Source organism: Cynocephalus volans, chromosome 4 (assembly GCF_027409185.1).
Source record: "Cynocephalus volans isolate mCynVol1 chromosome 4, mCynVol1.pri, whole genome shotgun sequence".
Classification (NCBI taxonomy): domain Eukaryota; kingdom Metazoa; phylum Chordata; class Mammalia; order Dermoptera; family Cynocephalidae; genus Cynocephalus; species Cynocephalus volans.
The window spans coordinates 48,468,916-48,474,437 of NC_084463.1; positions in this window are offsets into that span (position 1 = coordinate 48,468,916).

Consider the following 5,522-nt stretch of genomic DNA (forward strand, 5'->3'; position numbering starts at 1 on the left):
ATTTTCCCAGGCATTTGGGAAGCCACCCTGATGGCAACCTGCAGACCACATAGGGCTCACCAGTGTGGAGCCAGGTGCTGTGCCAAACACCCCTTAGTGTTTGTGTGTTGGATTTGGAACTTCCACTCTTTGGCAAAGTGTCACTGTCGGGCTGGATCGCAGACCCCTCTGCCTCGTCCTGTACAGGTCCTGAGTCAGGTAAGGGAAAGAAAAACCGAGCAGCTGCCAGCAAAATGGACATGCTTTACTCTTCAGACACGAGCTCCACCGACCAGCAGTTCAGAGCCGCTGCCTTCCATACTGAAGTACACAACAGCAGCAATGAGCCAAGGGGTGCCCAGGTGCATGCGCACTAATTCTACCCTTATGTCACTTGTTTACAAAGGATGTCCTGAGTCACACCGAGCTGGATATGAGGCAAGGGGGCCCGACCAAACCAACTCCACTTTCCTCACTGTCAGCTACCAGGAGCTCGCTTCAGAGCAGCCTTCCATGAGGGACACCTGCACACGTGCCACCGCTCAGCTTGCCATGGCCCGTGAGATGATGGGGCCATTGTGGAGACAGTGTCAATAGCTGTGACAGCAGTCTGAAGGCAGTGGGGGCTGTGTGGCTAGCATGGGTGGCCAGAGGGTTCCCCTTATGAAGTCCCCTCCCTTGTTACACTTGCCTCAGTTCTGCCTGGTCTGCATGAGCTTGGCTGGGAAATGAGACAGCAGCCCCACTGAACACTCTGCCACACAAGGCCTGTCCTGCCTGGGCTGGTCAATGCTTTGTTCAGGAACATCCCCTCCGTGTCTATGCTCATGGCTGAGTTGTGGACACACACACTTGTTGAAAAGCTAATTGCTAGCTCAAGGGTGACCAGATCAATCTGTCATATGGAAGGTGTGCCAGACCCACACCTGCATGCTCCCCACTGTGGTGGCCATGCACAGCCATCTCCCTTCTGGGCCACCAACTCTGCCCAGTCACTTCCTAAGAAGCCTGAATGGCAGCTGGATGCTCCTTTGAATCCCAACGGGCTGATATTTGGGGGCAACCACCTGCCCAGGAGCCACATACTCAGCCCCTCCCTGCACCTCCTCACTGTTACACTGTGACCACGTTTCCCCCTTCATCACACTCTGTGGTTTCCTGGGAGGGAGGCTCCTTGGTGGCCCCCAGCAGGGGTGTGTGACACCTGCAGAGTGATGAAGACTGTGGGAACCTGGGTGGCCATTCATGACTAGGCTCATCCCCCAAGTTCAGGAAGGGGCCGAGGGCAACAGAAGCTGGGGGTCCAGGTGCCCATGTCCAACCTCTGACTGCCCAGTGTTAGGACAAAAATGCTGAGTGAAGACACACGAGACAAAACTCTTTGTAGATATTTATTCTACTTCAAATAACAGAACCTGACAGCCCAATATACAGTGATAAAATACTCTGCAATATAAATACAATTTACAGAAATTTCTATCAACAAAACCTAAAGAAACAAACTTTTTTTACATTTGTATATTTAAATTAGACAAAAAAACCTTCATAATATATTAAGTATTGGGAATGACACCCACTTCAAGGTAATTTAAGCTAGTGACACTTGTTTTATAACACAAACACCCCAAGTAGATAAGTTCTCCATATTTCCATAACTTAAAAATTTGTGCTATGAAGTGAAAGTCTGTAGTGATGTGTAATGCAACAGACTCCAAAAGAACATGTGAAATTCTCTAATGTTACATCTGAAAAAGTAAGTTTAAGAAAATGTAAAAAATTATCAACATGTATTTGTACAGTCAAATAAATTAGCCAGGTTTTCTCTATTTCACACTTCAGAAGGACATCGTGGGGTAGATGGAAACATCCGCGTCTTCCTGTTGAAGTCGGGGCCATTTCTTCTCAATCCTGTCTAACTCTCCAGCACTTGGAGGACGTTTTATTTTATGACAGATTATTAACCCAAGGATTATATTTGGGCGTGGTGACTCAAGACCTGAAAACAAAATATTTGTGTGAATTTTAGAATCTAAATCCAGTTTTCATCCTTCAGAGGTAAATTTTATTAAGGGCTTTCATGTGGGAAATTCTGTGGGAAAATAAAGCCCAGTGTTTGAGGAGCTTATTGCAAAAGAACAAATGGTTCCCGTCCCATGAAGTCACCACCAGGCCTACCCAGCCCTGATGGTGGCCGCTGAAAGGGAGGGATCAGCCCCCTAGCCACCAACTACAGAACCAAGCGCCCAATTCAAGAGTAAACTCACCCCAACTGTCAGAACTTGTTACATGTTTTATAAAAAATTACACACAATGCTAAAGCAATAGCACGGTGGAGGCGGCGGGAAGGGCACTACAGCAATGACTAACATTGTTCACCTGCAGGGATCAAAAGTGCGTGTGGACCAGCATGTCTTTTAAACAAACGGATCTCAGATACGCTCTTATGTGCCTCTTGTGACATATCCAGAACGTAACAGCCCTTTTTGTCATTCACTTATGAGTTGCAACACATAAGTTAAGCTAAATATACTAGTATTAGGTGTTAATGATTAAGGACCAATTCAACTCAATTTACAATGACCAACAAGATCATAATCAGTAAAGCACAAAAACCATTAGGTAAATTCATTAGTTTCTGGTACCAGAATTACAATGAATGAAACAATAATGCTGACTGAAATAGCTAGAGTAGATGTTTGAGGCTTAGAAAAAAATTCAATGAGCATTAATTTATCAAAAACTAGCTAATGTTTGAGTCTTTGTAAACACAGGGCTTGTGCTTAAGTAAAGCGCCGAGGCATTCAGCACACTCGTGGGGAAGGACAGTCACACGGAGACAGACTGGGAGCTTCGGGGCACAGCATCAGTTTACAGAATAGGTATTTGTTAAGAAACGGTTACCCCAAAGATCCTAAGTTGTGACAACTTACATCAGGAATGCTAACGTTCCCATAATGATCCCCCACCCCCACACTCACACTCCATCAAGAATTCCCAAAGGGGAACTAACTAAACAGCCAAGTCACAAACAGTAACTTACAGAAAAATGATTCACGAAGGACAGAATATTTGTTTCAATAGCATAAGGATACAATCAGTCAGATTGTATAAATTCAATTTACAGATAACATTACATAATATACAGGAGGTAATCACACTTTTTTCTTACAATTTAAAGCAGTGCTAAGATTGTCCTGTTCTTTTTGTGATTTAGAGATGATCACACATCACTTCACAGTGTTGTTTTCATAGTTCCCTGTGAGTCTTCCAAAATTCCAGTACAGAATTGATTACTGACAGCTGAGCACACAAGTGCAGGTGGATGTCCTGCCCGCCATTTAGGAGGAGGACACCAGGCTGAGCTGGGGCAACCCGGCCTCCGCAGACTGACGCCGCTCTGCTCCCCTCCCTGCTTAAGGGTGTCCTAAGGTCTCCTGCTTCACAGGCTGCTGTGTAAGAGATTCGTGTTGAAGGCACCCCTGGGTGAGCTGTGATCACAACATATCCTAGTACCATGCCACCCTCCTCTCATGAGAACTTTCTGTCAAAACGTCCTCTCCTGGCCCCATCTGGTAACAGCAGTGTGTCAGCAAAAGAAAAGGCAAAGGAGGGGATAGCATCTGGCGTCTGGCCACCACACTGAACAGCACTTCCAAAATTTCCTGCTTGGCCAATGCGAAGAGCAACTTATCAAGTTAATTTCCTAATTAGCATTCATTATGGGTATTTTATCTTCAAATACTACTTCTTTCACCATAATAGCTATTTACCGAATACTTTATAGCTAATTTAGACAGTTTTGGGGTTTGGTCAATTGTTAAATCAGCTATCACGGCCTTTGTGGACCAAGTGTCTCTGCTGCAGATGGTCCCAGAGCTTCAGTACAGGTTTAACTGCTGAGCACATTCGGACCTACTGAGTCACAGCTGAAGTTCTGTCTGTGGGGCAGCTCTGTAAGCCAGGCTCTCTACCTACAAACTTGGTCTCAGGAGCAGAAGTAGGAGTGGGGTTGGCCGGGGTGGGAGTGGGGCACTGGACGGCAAGGACTGGGGGGTCTTTGCATGGGGAAGTCACCAGGGACTACCTCACTCAGGGAAAGGCTCAACTTCTAAAGGGCTAACATCAGGGCTCTTGCACAAATCAAGTTTCTTGCATGAATTAACTGCGTGTGCTGGGTTAACTATTGTGTTAAACTCAGGAAGACACAGTCCCCAGGCTCTGTAAGGTGCTTCTCTCCAACTATCTTTTAATACCCTAATATGCTTATTGATGAAAAGAATTAGTGTATCTCAGCCCTGACAAGCTGGCTTTGACCTTTGGGATCATATTTATCATAGGTGAGGTTACGTAATATTTGTGTTGGTCTTGAAAACAGCAAGCTGTCTAGAGATTGGCATCTAATAAGCAACTGGTTTTTTAGATACTTTCAACTCTCGCCCATCTCATCTGCACACACTGGGAGATGATCTAGTGAAGCTCCACAGTTTTGAACATCCCCAGCAATCTTCCCAAAGATTTCAAATTTAAATAGGCCTGTCCCAAAATGCATACTCCTATCTTGAGATAGTCAAGGCTTATCACCTCACTCACATATTTATGAATATTTGAAATATAACTAGCACTTGGAAATAACTTATATTCATGGAAGAAACAATAAAATTCACTTATCTTGGACCTTAGAAGCAATGCTTACTGAGATGAAGGGACTTGTCTCAAATTTAATGATGCTCTACATTGCTGTAAGGTGTGTCCTGCATGACAATACCAAACAAATGAAGGCAAAGGGCCACATGAGCACCCCCAACTGTGCCCCACATCTAGGAGAGGAGCAAGAGAGGACCAGGTTTCCCAGGGGTAACTCTCTGGGTTGACCCCATTTTGGCAGCTCCTGTGTCATGAGTGTTAACCTGGAGAGTGGTGTGTGTCCCAAGAAAGCACAGAAGCAAAGGCCATGCCAGCTGCAGCAGGGAGGAGGCAGCCCTGTGGGAGGCCGGGCACCAGCTGGGTACAGGATGCTACTTACTCACCTCCCATATGAGGGCTGCTGTGAGGTTTACAATCCATAAAGTGTGTGAAAATAAGCAAGTAGGTAGGTGAGATATTTAAAGACCAGCTGCAGTTAAAATGTGCCATCTTCCACAGAGGTGACACCCCCACCTGATGCCCTCCAAAACACCAGCGTGTACAGTGTATATGAAGACTTTTTATCTCCATTTCTGTGTCCCTTGAGTTCATGGTGGAAGGTCTAGCCTCAGACTCAGTGGTTAGAATTAAGCCACATATATGGTAAAAGAAACCAAGGACAAGGTGTACAAATTGATACTAATCAATTCCTCTGTGGGCCTTTAATTCCAAAAAGTTGGCATGAGCCAAGCCCATGCCAGGTGTTAAGAGTGGGCTCCAGTCGGTGCTGGGGCCATGCTGGGGGTGATGGATTCCAGCCCCCGACACAAGTCCAGGAAGTGGAGGGGCCCGTACAGGATCCCAACTCAGCAGGACTCCATGTCAGGGGGAGAATATGTGTGGGTATCAGATGTTCCTCA